This window comes from Phalangium opilio, unplaced genomic scaffold, assembly GCF_054372755.1.
Source record: "Phalangium opilio isolate 3A_F unplaced genomic scaffold, DU_Popi_V2 ptg000650l_1, whole genome shotgun sequence".
In the NCBI taxonomy this organism is placed as follows: Eukaryota; Metazoa; Arthropoda; class Arachnida; order Opiliones; family Phalangiidae; genus Phalangium; species Phalangium opilio.
In genome coordinates this window covers 804,128-830,401 of record NW_028324245.1, presented here as the reverse complement: position 1 = coordinate 830,401, position 26,274 = coordinate 804,128, and the positions used below count along the sequence as shown (strand labels likewise).

Genomic DNA, 26,274 nt, shown 5'->3' with positions numbered 1-26,274 from the left:
AAAAGAATTTGACGGCGCTTCTCTCCCAACCTTACCAAGCAAGCACCCAACTACGATGGTTGGTACCACCACCACCACCACCATCGTCTCTCTGTCTCTAGACTAAACCGTGTTCTACTCCGCTCGTAAACACGCTAGACCCCAAAAAGGAACGCCAAGTACATAGTTGGGAAGCTAAAGTAGACGATGGCAGAGGATTTTGTATTATATATGTGTATGGTTGCTTGGTCTCTCCTCGCTCGCTTCTCTACGGCCATTCAGGCAGGGAGAAAGAAGGCATGCCACGATGGCCCTGGGGCTCCGCGCCTGGAATCCGCCAGATTAAGAACCCTCCCACACCCTACCCCCCTCTTTATATATATACACCATCCTCCCCCCCCCACACGAAATCTCCTTTCTCCCTATATTTTATATACGTTATAAGAATCGAGAGGTCAGCTACTACAACCCCCGCACCTTTACCTAAGAATTGAGTTTTTAGATTTTGTGGAATTTTTTGGTGTCCGAAGGAATTTGGAAATTGTGGTTACGATTTCGGGTTTAAAAGAGGTTGGGAATGATATGAGATTGTAGCCTATGCGAAGCAGATAGCGTATGTAGTCAATTATAATCTATAGTATTGAAGGGTTAAAGGTTATTTATTTAAGTTGAAATCTAGAGATTTTAGCTAAGTAATAAAATTTCTGAAATATAGTAATTTGAAAGGAGGGATGGCATTGATTCTTTGGGTGATGTAGAGTCGAAAATGGTCCGAGTTATCGTTTTTACTTGCTATGAACATTAGAGTGCTTTACGGATGTCCCCTTAAATTAATTTAATTTAATTAAATTTTAATTAAGAAACTGAAAGACAATGCTAATTAATATTAAAGTGCCATCTGTAAAATTTACATTACACCCTGTATAGAACTTGATTAGTTTCATTTTAATTTGGGAGTGTTGATCCCCTCGATATTGGAATACATACACACGCAACCTCGCCGCCCCCCTTCCCCCCGCCTCCTTTGGTTCATTTCTGGAAAAGCTCTCATCAGTTTGTTAGCGGCGTGTTTAAAAATGACTCTTTATACCTTACCTCGTCAGATCTAGTATTTGGCGATGATAAGAAAATATATATGTATGTGTATATAAAAAAATGTTTACGCGCCCTAAAGGCACACACACACACTCTTCTCGTTCTCTCCTAGTTTACCAAATTACCACACGGTCCGCCTATTAGGGCTCGATTCCAGGTTGTAACTATACTTGGAATTCGATATCGGTCTCTCAGCCTGCATGTGAGAGGGGAATTTTATTTGGTCCCTGCTTGTAGCGTTTTTGAAAATTGAGGAAATATTATTTTCATATATTTAATTAGCGCCTGAAGTAATTAGCCTATGCATCGGGAAAACCAGATTGTTTTTACGGGTTCCTTATTGTTAATAAAGACTACAGGATGTAATTAATTTTTAATAGTAGTATATGCATTTTAATTTAAACTATTCTTGTAAATATTTGCCCCGTAGTATACATTTTCATCTGTAATTCCGAACTTCTATTTGTTTTGCTTCTACCAATTAATACAATATACTTACGTACTTGGGTTTAATTAACATTAACTTAATAAGCCCTTTTTCTCTTCCACCCCTCCACACGGGTCTCCCTAATTATAATTACTCTAGGTACGCGAGTAAGAACATATTTCGGGAACATCTTTTTGGGGGGCCCCTACCTATTAAAAACAAAGGGGTTGAAAATGATGTTTTGACTTGGCAGCTCTTACGTTGTCTCCCCTTCTGGCTCACTCGCCATCAAAAGGGTGAAAAGTCATTTATTAACTGGATCTGGGAGGGAAAGCCCCCCTTCTCTCTTTCTCTCTCGGCTTAATAACCCCCTGCTGGCTATGAGGGTTCACCCCCGGGGAGGATATACCCCACCCCCACCGACAACGTTACTTTTGGATAAAGCCAATATTGTAACTTCACCCCCCCCCCTTCCCGTTTTTATCCCCGCAGTAGCGACCCTATACCTTAATTGCTTGCTCTTTTGACCTATCGTCTTGAAACGACTTCTTTTTTGCGTTGTAGGCCTAGTTGTTGTTGTCGAGCTAAGAATAATTAGTTCTTGACTTGAAATAGAGAGATTTCAGTTGGTTTAGTATTACGTCACAATCTCCCAAGTCTTATCTTGGTTTTGGTAGCCATATTGGTGGTTTTCGACTTTCCTTCCGCATTGAACCGCCATGAAAATGATCTTAGCTCCTAAACCAACTGAAAGCTCTCTGTGTTTGACGCGAAACAATTGGGGTTTTCTTGTTTTTACCTGAGAACTTCTTAATTTTAGTTTTTGAAACGTTAAAAGGGGTTATTTTTACTATAGAGAACTACTTTCTTAGTAAAATAAGTTTCTGAAATACAAGCCTACATTAAGTATTCGCAACTTTACCGAGTCAGCTTAGAAAGAAACGTAGCTGAGGAATTGTTTTATTCAGCGTATGATAATTTGCGCATCTTACAAAAGTTTCCCGCCAAAGAAGAAGCAGAGAAGAAAAAAAACCTGGGTTGGCTTTTTTCTTACCAAACTTTTTACCCAAAAAAATTCCACTTAGAAGTATATCGAGGGATAAGTCACTCATAGTTTAGATTTGGCATCGTTACATTTTTCTCATGGCCCATTCCAATATTACGTATGATGTCACGTGTTTTCACCATTTTCACGCGCCTTTTCTTCCCTCCCAACACAAATTTCACAAGATTTTTAAATGGAAAGGCCCATGCACGTGATTATGTAGTGTTTAATAATATTTAGGGGCGAGTTACACCTCGGTTGTAAGGAAGGCATTTCCTTTATCTACGCCCCCCCCCTCTTTTTTAGGCACTCACTATATAGGTCTAATTTTCTTGAGTAGGCGAAAATGGGGAAGAATTGGCTGTTCTAAGAGCTTTTTTTTACGCCAAGGAAACCGGAGAAATTATCGCTTACCGAGCAATTTTATCAAAGTTTCTTTTTTCATACATACTTTTCACGGCTTTCTTCTTCCGATGGTTAAAACGTGGTGGCGCGCGTTACTTCTTCTTTTTCTTCTTCTTTGGGGTTTGCCAAGTGAAGATGGCTACTTTTATGCCATTCGTTGTTAAGAAAGAGCTTCTAACAGAAGTTCATAGAATTAAAAACAAAAAGTATACTTTATTGAAGCTTTCTCGCGCCGTGTAATGCGAGAAACCCCCCGTGCCGACCCCCTCCCTGTCTGCGTATGATTACTTTCATGACCGTAGCGCGAGAATAACCGTTTGGATGGCCTCCATATAAACCTGTGACCTATAAAAATAACTCTACTCTGATTGTTTGGTTCGTGTAGAGGTTGATAGGAGGGTCGTTTCTTTCTCATTTAACACAGGCTGGGAACTGAGAACGGAGAATACTTTTTGGTTTTATCTATGAACTTTTGCTTAGTACTATATTCCTCCAATTTTTTTTGAAAGAATTTTTTTTTTCAATTGAAATGGGCCTTCTCGTGATTTAACCACTAAGTATCAAGTGGCTATCAAAAGATGTAAGAACTGGAGATAAATATAAGTGCTCTGTTCTTTACAATTTTTTTGTGAAGAAAACCTGGTATTTTTTTTTGTGATATTTTCGCGTTCATGAATTTTTTTTTAGCCTCCATTTTCTTAAATTTCAAGTTAAATTTTTACCTAATGATGAAGCTGGGAACGTGCACTGCTTATTTTTTTCCAAGCGTATTGCAATGTCCGTGCGGCTTTGTTTAAGTGTAAATTAAAGCTGAAAAAGTAAAAAAAAAGTATCATTGTAAATTTTCGGGCGTTTGAATTTAAGGTATTTTGTATATACCTCCCGTATAACTTTTGAAATTCTTTCTCGACTTGTGTCTTTTTGTTAAGGCAGTATATAGTGTTTAACTAAATCAGGAGTGTGTATCTCTTCGTTACGCTTCCCAGTTTTCAAAGAAAAGAGAGAAAGTTTAAAATCAAGTCTCCCAGAATATAACCTTCCTTTGTTTATTAAGAAAAAGTTTCAAACTAAACCTTATATTCAAAAGGGGTTTCGGTTCTTATTTCCTAACCCTCGCTGGAATATTGGCGCAATTTATCTATATTGACCTTTGACCTCCAACATCTCCCCATACACGAGGTTGTTCTTACGGTGTCTCGGGGTTACGTAATTAATTATGTGGAATTAATAGTTCACCGGGGGGGGGCGTGGGAATGTTACGTATATAAAGTTTTGAGTAAATATTCCCGTTGGCTCTTAATTCGTAATTAAAATTGATGAGGTCGTTTTAGATTTTACTCGAGTTTGAATGAGTTTTCTTAAAGGATTAATTAAGAAACGAGAGCCGGTTTCTTTAATTATACGAGTCATTATTTTCTCCGGTGTTATGTATAGGAATTAAATATTAATATGGTAAAGGATTATATTAATTCAAAGTTAGATATATTAGTTCTTATAATTATTTTGTCTAGGGATTATTTAATTTGGGATATATTAGAGAATATACTGTTACAGGTTTAGTCTAGAAAACTATAGCGATTAAATTAATAAATATATAAAGTTAAGCGGGAATACTTACGTAAAATAAGTACGTAATGATCCATCTATCCTTAAGATAGATACTCGTCTTACGATACAATATTCAACCTGGCGTATAATCGGTGCCATAGACCTCTCTCAAGAGGGGCAGTTTGGGTTTCATTTAGGGGGACACACTGTATACCCCTCGATTATGACGAGATCTTATAAGTATCTTTATACCTAATGATGTGGAGATATCCCAAGCGGAACCAAACCAATATCTTACACTGTATACACGCTAGCTAGGTATAGCTTTTTATCATGGCTATTTTAAACTCAAGTTCGTTCGGTGCTGTTTTGTTTACAGTTATCAAATTTCCTTAATTAGGGTCAGCTGCCCTAATTTGGAACAGCTCTAATTTGGAACACTTTTCTTAAAATGGTCATAACTTAAGTTTGAGAGCTTCAAATGAATATTTTAAGGGCTCATTTGGAAGAATGAACATCCCTCTATCCAAAAAACACGGCCTCAAGACTCTATCATAAATTCCAGAGAAGATACGAGCGAAATTAGACACCCTCATATTTTGCTTATTTTATTTTTTCCAAAATGAAGGGAAAGTTCTCCCATGGGTCTCGGGAAATAAGCTTTCAGGGCCAATGGGAGAAACATAGGCTTACGAAAACGATTCCATCGAAAACTTCGGATCTTTCTCTTCAAATTAAACACTTTCAACGCCAGGTTAGGCCCAAAAATTATTGAGAAAACTCGAATAGAAAATATGTCCTCATTTGCCTAAAATGGAACACCCCGATACACGAAAATTTAATCTATCTTTTTACATCCATAACTAATGTTTTACTCACTAAAGGACAACAAAAAAGACCTTAGAAGATGCGTTGATTCATTACCTGTTTAATACTTTTGGTCCCGTAAGCGTAGATTAAGATGCGGAAAAGATACGGGTATTATCAGCCCAGTGTCCAGATTTAGTCATAAACGTGATGCCAATTTTAGCTGATTTAGCATGTTTCGCCTAGTGATATTGGGTTTCAAACACCGTATCATGACTCATTTGATGTAAAATGTAGATTCGACACAATTACGCCACAAAAACATAACAGTGTAGGTTACTTTGATCTAACTTGGTAATTATTTCATTCGAAATACCGTTAGAGTGCATTTAATTTACAATGTTTAACCGTAATGAACTGACAGCGCGCCAATTTTTGAAGCTTTAAGCAGATGACACTCAGTGCCCTTTAAAATATATGTACAGGTATAAAATGGAAAGCGTTGGTCGCTAGATGGTTGTAGCATCGCTAACAAATGCTATTTGCTTATTATTAGTTGCAAAAACACGGATATTTTCGTATTCAAATTAGGGTGTTCCAAATTAGGACGGGGTGTTCCAATTTAGGACGGGGGCGTTCCAATTTAGGACGAACTGTTCCAAGTTAGGGCTGAAATCGATCTTTTTTAAAACTCATTTTGCAGGAAAAGTACGCGTCTTAGCAATCTGAAAATGGGTGCAATCGATCGGCAATAGTTCAAACTTATTGTAATGGTCTGCTTGTTCACTTCAGTAACTTATTTGTTACTGAAAAATCTGACTTTCCAAAAAGTTTGAGAAAGTGTTCCAAGATAGGGCTACTGACCATATATTAAATGCGTGCAAAATTCGATCCCACTTAAGTTAAGGGGATAGAAAGTGTCTCTCGACGTTCCAGTCTAGACAACCCCTTTTGTTTCGTATTAAAAAGTAATTTTTTTTTACTATTCTTCTGTAGATTAAATCGCTGCTTTGATATATGGCCATGTATTTTTTTGCCCCCACTCGAGATTTGAAGACGTACAATGAGAGATTTCTCTAGCTAGAATTTGACAAAAAAGTATACTTTTTTCTCTCTCCGAAAACTCATTTCTTTTTAAAGACGGTATATATTCTTTCTCGATGAAAGGATTTTGTTATATCCTTTTATTTTTATCTATGATACCATGATAGAATCCGAGAGAAGAAGAAAAATTGAACATTTCGAAAGAATTTTTATCCATTTGGTATTATGCGGGGATTCTTTTTCTGGTTAATTTTCTTTTTTTTTCTTGTCGCTTTATCGAACAAAGGAGTTAAGTTTTGTTAAGGGTTTGGTCCTCGCTGTTGTAACGTTGTAACTGTAGTCTTTTGGATGGTTGGCGCAACGTAAAACGGGTCCCTCGTTATCATTCCACTAAATTTAGTTAATTTACTTTCAGTAGATTTTTGAAAAATGGTTGTTTTTGAGGTATCGTGGTTTTTGAAGAATTGTTGAAAAAAAACCCCCCTCGAAACTGCTGTTTAATGAACGCCAATTGGATAATAATAACGTTCAGCTTAACTAAACGCGATAATGTAATTTAAATTTATTTTTTGTTATTATTGTTGTTGTGGTTTATATTGGGTTTTCTGAAAGGTCATGGCTCAATTTTATCGAAATTAGACGCGTAGAATAATTGTCTTGATGGTGTCATAGGGGATTTTAAGACTCTTTGCGTAAAGGCCATCCATGGTTTGGGCCGCACATCTTCCGTGCCCAAGCTTTCTCTAGAATACTCTTGATATCTCTATGATCTCACGTTCTCTTTAAACAAAGGAGTTTCTTGCTTCGTCCCAAGTTGGTTACTGCAGAGAGAAAGGACGCACGTTTTATCAGTCTAATACTCTCCTTTAGCGAGCTAGAAATGCGTGCTTTTTAAGAAGCCAAGGTGCGGATAAAAGACTTGATTATATAAGGGCAAAGAATATTCTTCATTGACCCACGGGAGTTTGACTTCTCCCTTTTTTTATTTTACCTTATTTCCCTTATTCCCTTGGAGTTTCGGAAAATTCCCTTACTATATATCAGAAGTAAATAATTATACCGTAATTGAAGTGTATACACTGCAGGTCCCCGCCTATACTTATTTCGATTTCGCTTCAATTTATTTACTTTTTTGTTGTTGTTTTACTTCTATCGTTATAGACCAATTTTCTTATCGGAACACCGCGGCAAAAAGGGGTCAAAGGAAGAACTCGCTCTTTAAGTTTTATATTTTCCTTTTTTTCCTTTATTTTTACTAAGACTAAGGATGCGTCTTTAAATTCCCCTGGTTCCGTTTACTTGAGCGTATAAGCAAAAAGAAATTCTTTCTAAAACTTTCGGGAGATTTTGGTTTCTTCCCCCCCCCCTCTCTTCCTCCTCTTCTTGTTGTTGTTTTGTTGCTTATTTTCAATCTTTTGGCAATAACCAGAAGGGCTCTCTCTCGCTCTTTCTTTTGTTTTATATTTTATCTTGGTCTTCCTTAAATTTAAAAAGGAAAAGATGCTGTACTCTTCTAGAAAGAGGAGATTTTTCAGCCATGTAGCTTAAATTTCTGCCCCCCCCCCCCCACTTTTGTTTGGTGAACTGAAAGTTTGGGCAAAATAATTTAACGACTGACTTATTTCATAGGTCCATATTCTATAAGTGAGGAGCTATCTTGTCACTGACCAGTCTTAATTTGTCCCACACACACCAAACTGACCACGCGACTGGTCTTTGCAGGAGGTAAAAGGTAACTCAAGGGCCAAGACTCTCATTGTTAAAAGGTTGGTTGAGGAGGAACCAAAAGCGCAAGAGGCGCTGCACGCTTCCAACTTTAGTATAGTTGAGAGAATAAAGAAATAAACGGCGTAAGATTGAGGTTCCGAGAGTATAGTTCATTTAAGACGACAGTCTTTCTCTTTTGGTGTATATAAAGAAAAGGGTTTCACGGCCCCTAAGATCTAAACTCGTGGCCCCCGTGCCCCCAACTCAACGCCGCTCCTGCTGGTCCTCTGAGAAATCAAACTTATAGCTCTTCTTCTTTCACGCTTTTATATACCCACCTTCTAAAGGTTTGGGGGGGAGGGCCCCCTCTCCTATTTTATTATACCCAACCAACCTCTCAAGAATCTTTTCTTAACCCTTTACCAGTAAATTAGGTTTCGCGGATTATTTTAGCTTAAAGCGATCAATAGGCTTTGACTGAGGGTGTCTGTATACTTTTCAAGGGGGTTTCCAAAACTAGCTTTGGCCAATCTTGTTTGTACATGCCTTGTTTTTTTTTTCTTTGGGAAATTTATATACTCTGGTGCCCTCTGGATAGGACGTAAGAGATCCTAAAGTTCTTGGCATTAAGTGGCCTCTGTTTATTCGTGGAAAAGCCAAAGTGAGTCCCTGCATGCCCCGTTATATCAAACTCTTTCTCTCTCTCTCAATTCCTCAGCCAGCCATTATTGATTTAGACGTACCGCTCCGCTCTTTATTTCGACCTGTACTGTTCCACAATGATTGAAACTTTGAATATATATCTCTCTGTTTGACTTAGGAACTATCCAAGTATTTAGTCTATAGCGAAATACCAATGGCTCCTTAAGCTTCCATAAGATAATTTTGAAACTTAATAGAGTTGTTACAAATAATTTTCTAAAATACAACATCACGCGGGTTTGTCCAAAGACGATTTAGCGTTTTGGGTTGATCTACAACGGGAAACCCCCGCTGGGTTCAACTCTCTGAACGCGTGTTAATGTCAATTAAGGTTTAGGTTAGCGTGCCATTTCGCGCGTTAAAGTTTATATTTAAAATTCTAAAAGGAAAAGCATTTTTCTTTTCGAGGAGTATAAAACTAAGGAAGATAAAGGGTATGATTTTGAATAATCATCCGTTTGTCTAAGTTCGTGGCACAGTTTTTTAAAACTCGAGGAATGTTTGTTTAAGGTCGTGGCCTCTTCTTTCTCCCCCTCCCAAACCGAGGGGGTACAAACTGGTTCAAAAGCGGCGTATATACTAGCTGCACCAACCAATTTAGGCGTGCGATGAAAGATTATCTAGTTATACCGTATAAATCTCGCCTATAGTCCTACCTTTGTTTTATAAACCTTTTGAAGGTGATGTAGAACTCTTATAGATGCGCTTGCTCGCTTTTTCCAAAAGCCGTGTGATGGATGAGGACTGCTTACATTTTTAGAGGGATGAGAACGACGGTTTTCCGTGCAACACGGAATTATGGTGGTACTTTAAACGCGAGGGAATCTTAACTATAGCGTCTGAAGATTTAATATACCTACTCTTCTTACAAATGCGTTGGAAATAATTAGTGTTTATCCCCTCGCTCTTAGCGCTAATATCGTAGGATTCACCTGAGTTTTATTTATTCACGAAGTTGAATTTTTATATTTTTATTATTAGCTAGTTCAGTTTAGTCTGCTAAAGGCGAGCTCTCAGTAGCTAATAATTTCAATCGAAAAGGTCCCATTAAGAATTTTCAGTTTTGGAAAAGAAAGAAATCAAAATTGAAATTAAATCTTGAACCAACATTCTTTTAAACGCAATGATTGATTAGTTTTACTTACGGTTTCTGTGTGGGCCTCTTTTCTTTCTTTTTTTTTTGTTCAATTTTTAATTTCCCTTGTTCTTTAAGTTTGCCATAGATAAAGTTTCTTGTAGAAAATTTGAAGGATTTGTTTTAAACCATTTTGACGTTTTTTTTTAAGTGGGGGAAAAAATCTTTTGTTTGGTTTAAACGGGGTCAAGGTATCTCCAGGTATTCGTAAAACACCCTTGTTAGGATCGGTTTTTTAAGAATTTAGCGGTCTTGTCAGGCAGGAGGGCCTCTCACTCTCTCTCTCTCTTATTTCTTGCGCGGGCAAAGGGAGCCGTAGAACCAGTTTTATAAATGAAATTTCCCTTTTAAATTCAACTTTCCTTGGTTTCACTATTTGTATAGCTAGCGCTTAGTTTATAATAACACTCCCATGAATATTTTCGGGGTTGACACGGGTCAGGGAAAACCTGGAACAGTCAGGGAATTTCAAAATGGGTGAAAAAGGTCAGGAAAAAGTCACGTCATTTCAAAATGGGTCAAAAAGGTCAGGGAAAAATCAGGGAATTTCAAATTGGGACATGAAAGTCAGGGAAAAACAGGGTATTTCAAAATGGGCCAAAAAGTCGGGGGATTTTAAGAATTTCAACAAATTCATGGAATTTGGTTAAAATGAATAAAATATCCGCGCTTCGACCATCCAGCTGGGCGTTGTTTTAAACGACATTTTAGCGATATCGCGTTTGACCAGACACCAAAATCAATCGTCGTTCAATTTTCATGGGGTGAATGAATCTATTCATGGTATGTTTTTGGGAACGAAACAAAACCCAAGCTCGAGTTGAAAGGTTTCTGGCCGATTATCGTTTAGTGATTTCTATAGACGCCGCTCGACGAAATGACCAATTACCATCCGATGCTAAATGGTAGTATGTCTTCCCCTTTGCACCGCGCTGAGTTTTTTTCTTTCTTTTTCGTTTGTTAAGCGGCGTATCACGAAAGGAAGGGTGTGGTAAATTTTACTCTCCCCCGTCCCCTCCCCAATCCCGACTCGCCGCCGCTGACTAACTTTCCCTTATATTGCCTAAAGCATCATTCCGCCATACCACAATATATTATTCGAATCACTCCTAATTTGCTATTAGCCTTAATACAAATCTCCTATATTAGTTTTAAGAGAAAGATATTAGGCTATTATGGAATATTCCGATTGGTGATAAGGTTACGAATTGTTTCTCAATACGAGAGTTTAATGGTGCCGAAACCCGGGATAAGGTATTTATAAAAAATCACCATCCCCTCCTTTGTACTCTAGTATATTTTCATCTTAGGATGTTAATAATAGAAGGAACGTATTAAAAATTCCCTCGGACCCTCTGGGTAACGTTTCTAGCGACCTTGGATAGATTTTTTTCTTTCTCTGACGTCGAAAAAATTCTGGTAATTTGTCTTCTTTTTTTAGTTTCTCATTAAATATCTCGTTAAGAAACCACGAAGTTTTTTTAACCCCCCTAAATTTTATCTACCCAAATAGAACCGATACGTATTAAACCGTGATTCCATCAATTTTTAATACCGTTTTATTGCTTCTAAATTGCTAGACTCAATCTTGAATCTCGCTGTACCGTATCGCCAAAATTTCGTGGTCTTAGAAGGCAGCGTTCTTTTATAGTTATCCTATTATAATCGCACCTTTTTATAGATTGAAAATAATTTCTTATAATATTTTTTATTACAATGTATATGTATCTATTTAATGGATATTTTAGATTATAAGTTAGGTATAGGTTTATAATTATTACTATGGATTGTTTTAACGATCATTTTTGCCTCCGTAGCTAGGTTAGTTACTCGAGTTTTATTATAAAATGGTTTCACGGGTAGTTAAACATTCGGGAAATTATATTCTTTCCACCACGTAGCTTGCATGCCTATTATCACGAACTTACATTCTTAATTCTCGAAAGGGTTGGTAATTATTATTTTCCCCTTGGCTTCCATAGTTTTCGTGACTTACTAAATAAAATCGTATGATATTAGAACATCTGCTGCGGTAGATTAGGGAGGGATTGGTTTGGCTTCCCGAAAATCACGACCCTATTCAAATAATGAATGCATTTCATGATATTACAAGTTTTAATCGTTAAAGATCTTCCTGGAATTTTTCTCTGTAAGATTTTATATGAATTTAATTCTGGTTTGAATGAAAGTTATAATATCCATAAAAAAATCAGTTGATTTGCCATTTCATCTTCCCTTTAAACGAATTTAAACTTAGAAGAGGAAAAAAATTCGAATTTAAAATTGAATAAATTAGTTATATAAGTTAGACTTAACTTTGTATAAATATTTTTGCACGTAACTTTTGCAAAAATTTAATATTTAACTTGAAGCCAGCCGGAAGCGGCTAGCGATCACTAGATCATCCCTATCCTCCTACCCTGGATGGCTTTCGTTTCTAGTTTTGCTACGTGCGAAATAAACTTTTGGGGTTTTAAACTTAATATTTACTCTCTCTCTCTCTCTCTCTCTTGAGAGAGAGATACAGTGGGAAGGGGTCGACTTTCTAGTGTTCATTCCGCTGCAAATGATTTAATATCCTAGCATCCTAATCCGTTCGTTACACGTTTCCTCTAGCGCGCGCTCTACAGCTTCCTTTTCCAAATACCCATCCTCTGACTTTCATCCCATTCCTTCTTCTCTCGCGCCCGCCGCAACATCCACCACGATCCTGCGCCCCTTTGCTCCCCCTCCCCCCGTTATAATAAAAATTGCAATAAATTCTATCTCCGTTCATCCATTAGGTTGCGAACGTTGAATCCCACCAACAATTGTGCAGTGCAACCCTTTTTTAAGGAATTATTAAAACCAGACGGTATTTTTTTAAATTATCTTTACCTAGCTCCCGACTTTTACTGGTGGGTATTTTATAGTGGTTTCTGTATTTTTATTTTATTTACGTCGATGCTCTCAGATTAGACTTAAATTCGAAACGCGTTGGGATGTAATGGTGTTCCTTTCCCTCCCCATTCTACCCGCTTCCGGGGGAGGGGGGCTTGGTGACCCAGTTTCATTTGGGTGTTATAGCTTCGAAAACTTGGACAATGTTCTATGTTTTTTTTTTTTGGAGTTTACTTTATACCTGAAAGTTCAGGGGAAAACAAAAAACAATACGGGAAAAAGTAGTTCCCCGTATTTCGTTTCGACAATGTTTTCCTGATTGTTTTTTCTCTTTTTGCTCTTGGTCTTCTTTTAGCCAAGTTCACACTATAGATTTATGTTTTAAGGGCTCCCGTATTTTTTGGTCGTTTTTCTTGTTTTTAATTAATTTTGTAAGCTTGCCGCGAAGGTAGGAATTAACCTAAATAATATCGCTTGAATAACATTTAGGGTCAGCTGCCCTAATTTGGAACAGCTCTAATTTGGAACACTTTTCTTAAAATCGTCATAACTTAAGTTTGAGAGCTTCAAATTAATATTTTAAGGGCTCATTTGGAAGAATGAACATCCCTCTATCCATAAAACACGGCCTCAAGACTCTATCATAAATTCCAGAGAAGATACAAGCATAATTAGACAACCTCATATTTTGCATAATTTATTTTTTCCAAAATGAAGGGAAAGTTCTTCCATGGGTCTCGGGAAATAAGCTTTCACGGCCAATGGGAGAAACATAGGCTTACGAAAACGATTCCATTGAAAACTTCGGATCTTTGTCTTCAAATTAAACACTTTAAACGCCAGGTTAGGCCCAAAAATTATTGAGAAAACTCGAATAGAAAATATGTCCTCATTTGCCTAAAATGGAACACCCCGAAACACGAAAATTTACTCTATCTTTTTACATCCATAACTAATGTTTTGCTCACTAAAGGACAACAAAAAAGACCTTAGAAGATGCGTTGATTCATTACCTGTTTAATAATTTTGGTCCCGTAAGCGTAGATTAAGATGCGGAAAAGATACGGGAATTATTAGCCCAGTGTCCAGATTTAGTCATAAACGCGATGCCAATTTTAGCTGATTTAGCATGTTTCGCCTAGTGATATTGGGTTTCAAACACCGTATCATGACTCATTTGATGTAAAATGTAGATTCGACACAATTACGCCACAAAAACATAACAGTGTTGGTTACTTTGATCTAACTTGGTAATTATTTCATTCGAAATACCGTTGGAGTGCATTTAATTTACAATGTTTAACCTAGTGAACTGACAGCGCGCCAATTTTTGAAGCTTTAAGCAGATGACACTCGGTGCCCTTTAAAATATATGTACAGGTATAAAATGGAAAGCGTTGGTCGCTAGATGGTCGTAGCATCGCTAACAAATTATATTTGCTTATTATTAGTTGCAAAAACACGGATATTTTCGTATTCAAATTAGGGTGTTCCAAATTAGGACGGGGTGTTCCAATTTAGGACGGGGGCGTTCCAATTTAGGACGAACTGTTCCAAGTTAGGGCTGAAATCGATCTTTTTTAAAACCTATTTTGCAGGAAAAGTACGCGTCTTAGCAATCTGAAAATGGGTGCAATAGATCGGCAATAGTTCAAACTTATTGTATTGGTCTGCTTTTTAACTTCAGTAACTTATTTGTTACTGAAAAATCTGACTTTCCAAAAAGTTTGAGAAAGTGTTCCAAGATAGGGCTACTGACCATAGAAATATTCAAATTCTGAATTTATCTATTTATTATTATTTATTTTTTCTAATGCGAACTTGTCTCGTGTTTGTGTTAGAAAAATAGGATATCGCTACTCTCGCGTGTCTTTCTGTCCATTTGGAAACCTTTTGGGGGAAAAATGAGGGTATGAAGGTGGGGGGGGGGTTACGTTTCGTCTTTGATCAGTGACGAGGGAGGCTTTATAGTTGTTTAGTCTCTTGTCTTCTCCCAGGAATAACGCCGAAAGCCTTCCTTCACTGTCCATCTCTAGCTCCGCTCTTTTTCTCGATAAAAAGAGGATTTTGATCCCATCCATACCTCCTAAGCCTCGGTCTCTCTCTCCGTTCTTTTCTATATAGTAATAATATAGACTGCGTGTTACCCCTTGTAGGCGAGAATGGCGACTACCCAAAATCCCTCCTTAGAATGATGTGGACTGGACTGCACTGGAGCGCCTTATATTATTATGATTCCCAGTCGCGGTATGCCGTATTGTCCAAAGGTGACTCGCTTAGGGGTAACGTGGTAGGCCGGGGGAAGGTTCAGGGTGATCCATCCATGGTTATACTCTCCTCTATACGCATTCCTAGTTCACTCCCGGTAATGCCAGTTGAATTCGAAATGAGCTTCTTGCTTTTGCCGCTTTAAGGGAACCCGAGTCCTAATGCCTTTTTCCTCCAAAAATTCTCTTTACGCGTGACGCTCCGCGCTATTTTGGGGGTGGATTATTCTTTCTTTCTTTCCAAGATGAGATTCGATTATGTATAAACTCCCCCAGTATTTTTTTTCATTCGCTAAAAAGGACTTTTTCGATATATCTTCAATTGCTATTAGCGTCAGTTTTGGTCTACGAAAACATTAACAATTTATTGTCAAAGTTTCTTCGTACTTTGAAAAGGGATAGATATAAGGTAATTTGCATAAATTTGGAATTTAATATTTGTAAGAGTATTCCGTGTACTAATTTCTATCATCGCGTAGACACTCCTTGTTAACTAATTCTCTCGAGTTTAGTTATCCGAGTAAATAATTATTTGCTATATAGGATTCTAAGACGACGCGTACGCTTGCCTTGGAATAAATTTCAGAATTAGGCTTAGGTCTTTTGAAGTTTTCCCGCCTTAAAGAAATTGCGCGAGCGCGTGATTATTCGCTAGGAATAAGAAGAAAAAAAAAAGCTGTACAACGCCTGTTGTATAAAGAAAAACACTTTTTCGGTGCCAAAAATTTGCGTTCTAAGAGTTCTTCCCTATAAAGTCGACGCGGTGTATAACTTATGTTCCTCTTTTGTTGCTTGCTTGGAATTTAGTGGTGGCGTGTTCTTATGTTAATATACCAGTGACTCTAAAGATGCGGTATACTTTCTCAGCGTGTTGTCTCTCTTCCGTGGAATCGTGGGAATAATCATTCTATTTCATTTTCTCCTTTCATGGTTAAGTTTATATTATTTTGTCTTTTCTATGACGAATATTGAAATTGTAGAACTTTCGAAACGGAAGTTATAATTGATATTATCCTTTTATATTTATTCTAGAGGGTTTGAATTATTTCGTATGTTAGGTTTAATTTGTTTCTGACGAATAGGCCTACCGCTATCTTGGACAGTGGAGTACTGGACTCCCGCGTGTCTTCCGGGGATATGGCATGGGCTTGATGAGTTGAAAGTATACGTAGAAAATATAGCCGCGCCACCATGACTCCTCGTGGCGGGTCATCCATCAAGATGACGCGCTATTGGTCCTCCCCGAAGAAGATATACGCGGGAGGTCGCGCCATCTTAACGCTCTCACTCACTCTCACTCTCGCCAAAAACTATATAAATAGACCAAAAAAGAAATAAGCCCTTTTTCCTATATATATAATTTTGGCGGATTATTATTGGAGTTATAAGGCGAAATAGCGTGCGGTTCACTTCCTAATAAGAACCGTACGTCTTTCCAATTCAATCCTATTAAGGCTTATAACTCAAATTGATGGTGTTTGACCGCGAAAGTGTTTGGTCTCTCTCTCTCGCTCCTTGTTCTTTATCAATATGATGGATAGATAGATTTGAGAGATAAAGGTTTCCTATTGGATTCGGTTCTCTTTAGATAATTCCATTAAAAGCGCCGCAATATGGCATTGGGTAATTAACTTATTTATTATTAGAAGTGAGACGTAAGGTCAAATTCAAATCGCCTCAATTACCCTTCAACATTAGTTAACACTGTCACTTTTCCTTATATTTTCTTTCATTAAGGCTGTATTTTTCACCTTTGACCCCGACCGCTACGCTGCAGGGTTAATTAAAGGGTTTGTGTATTGTATCTCAGTCGACAATACATAATGATACTCTTTCTACTATAAAGTTGACATTTGTACATAGTTTAATTCGTAACTGATGCCTGTATGATGATGAAAGATATAGTAGGGTCACCAGGTCACCCCCATCCCTCCCCCCTTTCGAATGTCACTGTTGCTATCTAAACCCTCTATCAAAAGCCCCCCCCCTGACATGTCAACTGGGATAAAAGGACAGAAGTCAGTCAGTCAGGACAGAGGGGGGCCTCGGGCCTCTCGATCAGTTTGCCCCCTACTCTTATAGTCACCATAATAGCGTCGGGAAAAAGGACCAAAAAAAAAAGCTCCAGGAATAACAAGCGAACGTCGGCACATGTGTCACCCCCAAACAAATCCTTCATCCCTCCTCCCTGAAAAATATTTTTAACCTGTAAAGTGACACAAAGGTTTTCAAAGTTATTCATTTGTATTTGTACGTGGTACGCTGCTCTTTATCTCACGGACCGATTGTGCATTATAAAAACAGTTTAAAAGGACCTAAATACGGGGTTAAAATTAGCCAGGAATTTAGAAGTGGCAATTATTTTAAATTTTATATTGTAAAACTGAATTTTTATTCCCGGAGAGTTTTTATTTGACTTATCCACACTTGTTTTTCCGAGTAACAGTTGAAATTTAAATCTTAATCTCCATTTCAATCTCTGTTAGCTCAGGGGGTCCTCTTTTTCTATATATATCAAACGGCGATTCTTCTCTCGTTCCTCGTGAATAAACTTTTATTATATTTTTCCTGGGCGCCGAAAATGCGTATCTTTCTTTACCAGTTTTTTTCTACCGCCTTGAAATATAATCCTAGCTAATTATTAAAATAATTTTTTGTGTGTGTGTCCCCTTCCATCTGTTTTTTTTTTGGGGGAATGGAAGATTGGATTTATTTTTACGTGCATGCATTAGTTCAAGACAACTATTTCATTATAAAATAAAGCCTTTCCACGCTATTTGACGCTCCTGATAAATATATCAAAATTTGAAATGTTAATTTAGCGTGAATTATTATCCTCATTTATTATATTTTTTTTTTTTTTTAGTCTTTTGAAATTCGTCTCTCCTTTCAAGAGTGATTAATTTAAGTAATACGCTTTTAGTTTTACTAAAATAATGAAAATAATACTTCTACACTGCTTGTCTTAGTAATTATTTAGGATACGAGGGGAAGTAAATGTTTACTTACTTAGAAGTGCATGTTTTAATAGGGGAAAAAATGTCATTTTTAATTAAGATAAATATTTTTGAATACATTTTATAATTAAGTTGATAAAATGGATGGGCGCATGCACCTGGGTACGCCTACCTTTTTATATCCCCCACAGGTTTTTGTTCTTTTACAAGGATTATTGGAAAAAAAAGTAAACTAATTTATTTTTCGGATTATTTCACGTTAATTGGCGGGGAGGAGTGAATTGCAGGCCCCGGGGGGGGGGGGGAAGAAAGGAAGGGAGGGGTTACATTAGCATATTTAGACGCCTAGTTGCCCGCCGACAAAATTCATAATTACAGACAGCCCAAAGAGAGCGCGGCGGGCTCCATTGTTTAGAAACGTCAGGTCGAGATTCTTTCTATTACTAAATGAGTATGTATAATCCTTTTGTACCGTGGGGACAACCAGGGTGAGATTGGACGCGACGGGGGCCGGGGGAAGGGTATTCTTAGGGTTATTAATTATTAAACGTTGTCGCTGTTAAGGGGGGAAAGGTTCTTTCCCTCCGCTCTACTAGCTTATGCCTAATAATGACCAAGGCTGTTTTGTTAATCGCGTATTTATAAGAATGGCCGACACGATTTTCCTAGATGATATCTATCTTATCGTGTACTTTACTAGCCTATATATCAGGCTCTGATTTCTTAGTGGCGCCTCTACATTGTCTATATTTATTTATCTATTAATTGTAGGAACTAATTTATGCATTCTTAATTTCCAAGTGTGAAATATTAGAGTGGGTTTGAAATGAATTGGCTTATCTCTATCTAAATATTGTTTTTGAGCGTAGAGCTCTTTTATCCCTTTAAATTACCGATAATTAATAATTTTTAATTACTATATATATAATTTCGCATTTATTAAAAGTTTTATTCGAAAACCAACCGTTTAATTGAATCTATTTTTTGTGAGGTTTTTTTTCTTTTTAAATGGTGGAACAGCTAGTAGCTCGTAAATCTCTTTACATGTAAGTCTGATATTTATTTTTTAGGAGCTTTTGATGTTAATGTTTTACTTATATTGTATAAGTCGTCGGGGGGCAGTGCAGTGCACGTCCTCCTCGCCTGTGCAATATATTTTCCCGGCATAACTCGACCCGTACCTGATTCTTGATGAGAAGTTTTAACGCGACTTTCGCGTGACGTCTTGCACTCATGGGGGTGGGGAACACGAGGGTATATCCCCCCCACGGGGAGGCTTTCCCGTTCTGTAAACGCTCAAATATATCACTCTTGTTCGCCCTAGTTGCATCGAGTTGGACCCTATATACTTATAAATGTATAAATGTACTCTTATATGTGTATTAAGTATTTTCGACGGCCGATTAGAAAACAAATAGCTTTCTCTAAACAACCTCCGGGTTCGTACAAACCTGGAAAACTTAGGGAAATAAATAGTTGACAAAAAACTCGGAGGAATTTAGAATTTTTTATTACTCCATATATGGGAAAAAACCTGGAAAACTCATGGAAATCTTTTTTTTTTTTCAATAGTTGTATGAACCCCATGTTATATATCAGTTTATTTCATGTTTGCTGGATGAATTGGATACATTCGTGTTTTTGTCAGGGATAAGGGAGTCAGATGGATTGGAAATGATGATGGGCGACCTGCGGCACCATATCTCTCCCAGTGTACCTCGCGCACGCCCCTACCCTTCCGTAGGCGATTGCTAAGTGCTGCCGCGTAGCGCCATTTTATTTGAATGAGAACTAGCTTCTATTTTTGAGATAGAGGGAGCGTCCTTTACAATTTCGTCCGGCACGACCCTACCTAACCGCTGGGGATGATGGGAGGACTATGGTGCCGTAGGTGGGGGTACAAAGGCAACGCTTAAGGTATGGGGGTTTCCACTCCATTACTCTCTCCTTCAAGTTTTTGTATTGGGGCAAATTCAGCTTCAGTGCATGGGGAACCGGTTTTATTTTTTTTTGGAATTTCTTTTTGCAAGCGAGCTTATGGGGAGATTTGAATTTGATAAACATACGTATGCAGTCAGGCGTGAATATTTATATATATATAAACGTTTTTAATTGGGTAGATCGCTTGTCTCGGAATGCAATGGAATGTGGCCTACCATTACCGATTATATCTCGCGGTGTATGGTTCGGGGATGCGCAAATTTCCTCCCCCCCCCCTTGTTTACCTATGATTTGTGTTTACGTATAATTTCTGATCGCCAGTCGAGATTAGATATATGGTTGGTTAGGGGGACACTTTATCTATGGGGTCAAATAAAGTTCCCACGGGTCGATCGGACTTGTAATTATTTAAGAAAATGGATGAATGGAAAACTATTCTTGAAAGATCTCGGTTAGAATTACGTAAAAGCTAGGGAATCGGTTAGTTTTTGTACTTCTTGTTAGGTCATATTTGTTCCGGAACATTCTACTGTGTTTTCACGCAGTATATCTTTGAAGCTATAGTGACGTCCTTGATGTAGGACCGTTCGGTCCCGTCCGTCCGTCCGCCATCTGCGGGTGAGGCAATGAGTCGTAAGTAAGCCTTGCCTTGCCGGCTTATACTCCAAGAGGCAAGAACCTACGTATTTGCAATTCTACGTACCCGCGCTACCCATATTTTCAAGGTTTCATCCTGAAAATGTAGCGAGTTGAAAGCGGGGGACTCCTTTTCAGTTTACCTAACACGATTTGTATGGCGTTGAGCTTTGATCGCTGGTTGTATCTTAAAGCGGCGGCAAGCGTAACAGCGTAACGTACAGTATAAATGGTAGAGAAGAGAAGCGACTATTGAATGCGGCTGAAAAGGGCAACGGTGCGTATAGAAATGGTAATTCGCGTCCTCCTCCTAGAGTTAGGGGGTTCCCGGGGTACTTGGCTGCTGCGAGGACCGTCTAGAGCGCTTGGTATACCCCCCTGCATGATCGAGAGAGAATTCCTATTAAGGATAACGTTGGAAAACTGCCTGCCAGTGTGTGTGTAACCCTTTTGCTCGCCCGCCGTATTGTAGGCCTTAACTTTCTCTTCCTTTGTTAGCCACCAGCATTTTTGGCGTGAAAGGGGGTGATAATGCGTAGCCGGGGTCCCTGGTCTGCAGCAGTATAAAATAGCCCCCCCCCCCCGCTTTTTATTCCATTTGGACGCGGTCAAGTTAAGGGTAGGGCTTACTTAGATGATCCAAACGCGAAATTGTTACGATTTGTCAAATGCATTGCGGGGCCATTCAGCTCTTTCCGATTCAAAATTTTTAGCCTCGGGGTTTCAAAGGGTAACGTGGGCAATTTGTGGGTGAATTTATGAAAGACTGAAATTTCTTATGTATACATTTTTTTTCTTATTAGTTTTGAGTTTTTTAGTTTGAAACAAAACCTATTTATTTTTATTTCTGTACCAATTCTGTTCTGTTGGGTTTGCTCGTGAATATACAGGGTGTTTTTTGGCCAAGTCCAGGTACCAGTGTTCTTTGGGGAAACATTTTCTACTCGAAACGGTTCAAAGAACACCTTGCCCATTCATAAACACCCTGTACGTTAAGTACTGTGTTCAATATTCTCCGATGAATTGAGTCAATTCTCCCCGTCGATACCTTCATAAATATAAATGCGCAATTTTGACAATATTCTCTCTATCCTCTCGAAAATATCAAGTCTTTTATCTTAACTTTTTTTCTTTCCCCAGTGCAGCTCTTTATTTTTAGTGACGCCTCGAGTCTAGTTTTTATGAAAAGATTTTGACATTTTTTTTTTTCTTTTTCGTTTCTGAGGTTTTGTTGACATTTTATAGACACGCGACTAGATAGGACATTTTTTAACCCCAAAATAAAAAAGATAACGCTGGACATTTTTTGACAAGAATTTCCTAAAGAATAAACGACATTGTCCGAGTGGTCAAAAAATTGCCACGTTTTTTCCCTTCTCCAAAAAAAAATAAAAATAAAAAGGCGTGGTCAAATTTATAGGTCAGATGACGTAAATATTTTAAAATTCGTTTAATTTTAATGGCCTTATAGTTAAAAGTGGTTATAACCAGGGATTATAACCTAGATTTTAAACGGATTTTTCGCATCGGTAAAATTTAATTACGATTCCTTTTTTTGTTTTTTGACCGGGATCATTATCGCCTCATTAAACGGCCAATTTCAGACTTCGATCGAAGCCTTATTATCAATTAAAATACCCCCCTCCCACGCCTCTAGCTTTAAGTATAGCGCTCCAAATGTAAGAGGCGCTTTTTCAGACGACATAAATTTCCGCTGGCGGGAACCCATTTTTCTTTTGGCGGGAAAAGTAGCTGAGTACGGAAACTCCCGCCAAATTATTGTCGCGAGCTTCGCGCTTTTTCTCTCTACTAATTTCGGGTGACCCCCCAACTTTCCCCCTTATTGGCTGAATGATAGTCTCTCTTCTCTCTCTCTCTGGGAAAAACGGGATGGACCTTTTCGAAATTGTAAAGAGATACTTGGTTTTCGCGCTTTATTTAACGTAGTTATATACCCGACTCTTGATCCTGGTTGAAATGCTCGTTTATATAGAGAAAGGATGGTGTAGAAGAGGTCTATCAATTTACCTCGTGAATTCTTCTTTTTTTTTTCTCTCTCTCAAAGTTTCTATTCTCGACCGATAAAGAGTTGGGTGATTTAGCGATGAAACCTATGTTTTTCTTTCTCCTAACCTACTACCATTTCGCCCCCCCTCTCTCTCTCTCTCTCTCTCTATTGTCCCACTTAAGAGGAGAATCAATACGGAACAGATGAACCACCTCTAAAAGCTCCCAAAATGAACTCTCAATATTTGGATTTAATAAGTTTTAATTTTTCTTTTAATATCAAAGCGCCTTTAAGTTGACTTCTCCGTGAACACGGGATCTCCTTATAGAAAGCAAATAAAGATTCATTCATTCATTGCGGGTGAAACATTTCTACAGGCGTTCTATGGAAAACTAATGTTAAGGTTTGCCCCTGTTGGGTCGCTTCGCCTCTAATTCAATCGAGCCCTCCTTTCCTATCTCGTAATGAATGAATAACCAGTTCTAAACACTGTTGGATATATTGAAACGTCAAGTATTATCACTAAGACGTTGTCTTTGGAGACGCGTCAATGTCCTTGCAGCGTTTGTTAGACTCTTAAGAGACGTGATAAGAGAAATTGGATTGAGAGTTTCATTCCTTATCTCTGGAAGCGGCGGAGATATACTATTCCTTTGACAATCGGCAAACCTAATCGTTTTCTGATGACACCCGATTAAAAATAAGCCAAGAAAAGGAGTCTGATTCATCGAGACTGAACCCGCGGTTCTTATACATTTTTTTTAACTCTTTTTGGAACATGGTTTTTATGTTCCAGAAGGTCGGAATTCGCCGACTCCACTTTTTTTCAAACCATTTAATCTTTGCTTTTGCCGGTTTGGTTAGGGGTTTCCTTTTGGTGCCAGCTACCTTTCAACAGTAAACCATTCATTCTGTCTCATTCCTTTACCCGCCCTTTTCCGGTTTCTACAAGCAGTACGTACTCGGACAAGAAAGTTTCCGGGGGACAGTATACGACCTCGTGACCTTTTTTTCTTTTAAGTTGACCATCCTGCAGGTTTAAGAGTTTTAAAAGAGGATGGTGTGGAGGAAATGATGAACTTTTTGGGGAATTGAGGGTGAATGACAATTAAAATATGGGTACGATGATTCAGCCTGCATTACAATGTCCTTGTCAAAATACACCATTTCCAATGTCAAATGTATTGTATATGGACACACTATATTCTATATAATATAGATAAAATGTGTTTTGGTTTCGTTTTGCGATACGTTTTGACGCGATAGGGTTTTTGCAAACGGAATCTTATATCCGTAAGAATAGATGGAGTCCATGCAATCTTTACGGTGATATCGGAAACGGACAAGACGCGGCGGAAGGCGTGAGATGATGACGATGCTTCTTAGGAGCGTCACCTTCCAGGATCGCTTCGTCATCAGCTTCCGTGGCGCCATGGTTCACGTATACGTTAAGGTTAGAATGCGATAGAGAAAGAAAGAGAATACCCTCCCCCCTCTTCTGGCCTGGCCTGGACAGGGAGATTTAGTTTCGTCTTACGTTTGGTTGGTGCGTGGCGAGGTGTCTTCAAGACGTGACGACGATCAATCGGGAGAAGCAAGCGGTATACCCTTTTCTTATACTTTTTCTCGCTCTCGGCGATATCAGTGTGTTATCTGCCTTGAACGTTCGAGGCATATTCTTTAAGGAATCGTGAATTTATGTAATAATCTAGTGAATATTGAAAGTCTGATGCAGTCTACCATGATTGTTCTATTGACGACAGTCGATTGTAAATTCAGGGTTAATTGCCACAAGTCAGGGAATTTGAAATTGAAAATTTCGTGGCAACCCTGAGAAATGTAATGAAGATTATTCACGAAAGGGTTGAGTAGCTTCTTGGTGGATGTTATAGGAACTGAAGGATGGGGATCTTATAGCTTTACCTCCGACACGTCTCGTTCTTGATGGTCAAACAGGCAGTTTTGTGGCATTTTCCTTCACCTCTTGATTTTTCTCGGTGCGGCGGTTTCACCCCTTTTTCATCTCTCTTTCCTATTGAATGCCATCCACTTCAACGCTTCGATAGATACGGCACGCTCTCTTTCATTTTTCCATCATCTTACTTTCCTTTTTTTCCCCCCTCAAAAGGTCTTTTCCTACTTCCGGGTTCTCTCTCCCCAAAACTTCTCGGCAACGCGTTTACAGAAAAATCGGTTACGTTTACAAATTTATCGCAATTTGCGCGTGTTATTGATAAATTTAACGCCGACTGGTTTCTCGCTTCAATGATAAGAATTGAATGAATTGGCAATGCGAATTTTGTATTAAATATACTCCCAATCTTAACTCGAAAACGGCGTCCCCCCCCCCCCTTTTTTGGGGCAAAATCTGTCATAGAAGTTTCATTTTTCTCTCAAAATCCTAATCTATTTCCCAAAGAACAAATTCCCCTTAATTTCTAACAGGCCTTTCTGTAGTTTTTTAAATTCTTTTGAGGTATATCAATTGGGAAACGTTTTTTTGGCAAGAACTTTTATAGCGCCATTCTGTAATTAGGTCTTTAAAGTGTAATAGCGAAGTGTTAATTTCGAAATTTAATTTCGAATTAGATTGGGTTGGGGGGATGAGGGAAATAGCCAATAACCCTTTAAATCCTTCCTTATATAGAGTTTACCCTCTTAGGAATAATCAGTACTCTACGGCGCGGGGCATGTGCACGGGTTCTCGAAAAAGTATCTTTACTTTTCTTTAGGCGTTTTCTCCTTTGGGAGAAAAAGGAAGGTCTTGTAGATGGGCGCGGATAGCAATTAGGAGTAAGACGCTGGGCTAGCCTTCCCTTCCACTCCCCGCGAGTCTTTTCCTTAATGGCTACTTACCACCGTTCGCGTATTCCCCTCCCCCTTTTCATTAACCCCCCCCTTCCCACCCCTGGCCAACAACACGGCCAAGACTCGGGGCTGGCTGGCTCGGTCTTTGGTTGGGGTTCACCTCTTTCCAATATTGGAAAGGAAAAGATGACAAACAGTTTCTCTGGTGAACGCGAATTCCACACCCCTCTTCATCTCTCTGCCCCCCCTGGACTTCTTCTTATCTATCAAACATTTGGCGGCGTCGGGATGCGCCCGGCGTCTTTAGCTTCATCGACTCTCCGTATTATTGGTTTTCTTCCTCTCGCCTGCCTGCTTGCTTGCATGGGTTTTCACTTTTTTTTATTGGTTCAGAGAGGTTCAAGAAGAAACTAGTAGCTATTTTTCCCGATATTCTCCCGCAGTTTTTCGGACGTCACTTCATTTCCTAGGAAACTACGAGAGTTACTTCCTCTTTCTCTATATAACTTTGTATACAGTACCTCAATTTCCTATAACCAAAGTATAAAACTTTATTTTTATATTAACTGTCTTTAAATATTTGCTGGTATTGACTACTTTCTTTCGCGTTATTGCGTATTAATCCGCCCGCTTTGAGAGCGAACAGGTTTTGACTTACACCTTTCTTTAAGAATAGCTCGAAATAGTTTATATCCGCTTTTTGAGAAAACTTTTATTGGAAGTAAAAGGGGTTCCGCTCCTTTAATCTCTACTTATAGCTATTACGCCCAAATCCCGGAGCTTCCCCGAGACTTTAGCGAGTGCCTATACGATCTTTTCCATATTTTTCTCCTCTCCTTTTGCTTGCCGTTTACGGTTGCCGTTGTAGCAGTATTTGTACACC

At 38.5% G+C, this 26,274-nt stretch overlaps 1 protein-coding gene across 2 annotated transcripts in view; it reads left to right on the top strand.

Moving 5' to 3' along the window:
• LOC149588479 (uncharacterized) overlaps positions 1 to 26,274 on the top strand; it is a 92,391-nt gene that overhangs the window by 4,549 nt on the left and 61,568 nt on the right. The window lies entirely within an intron of this gene.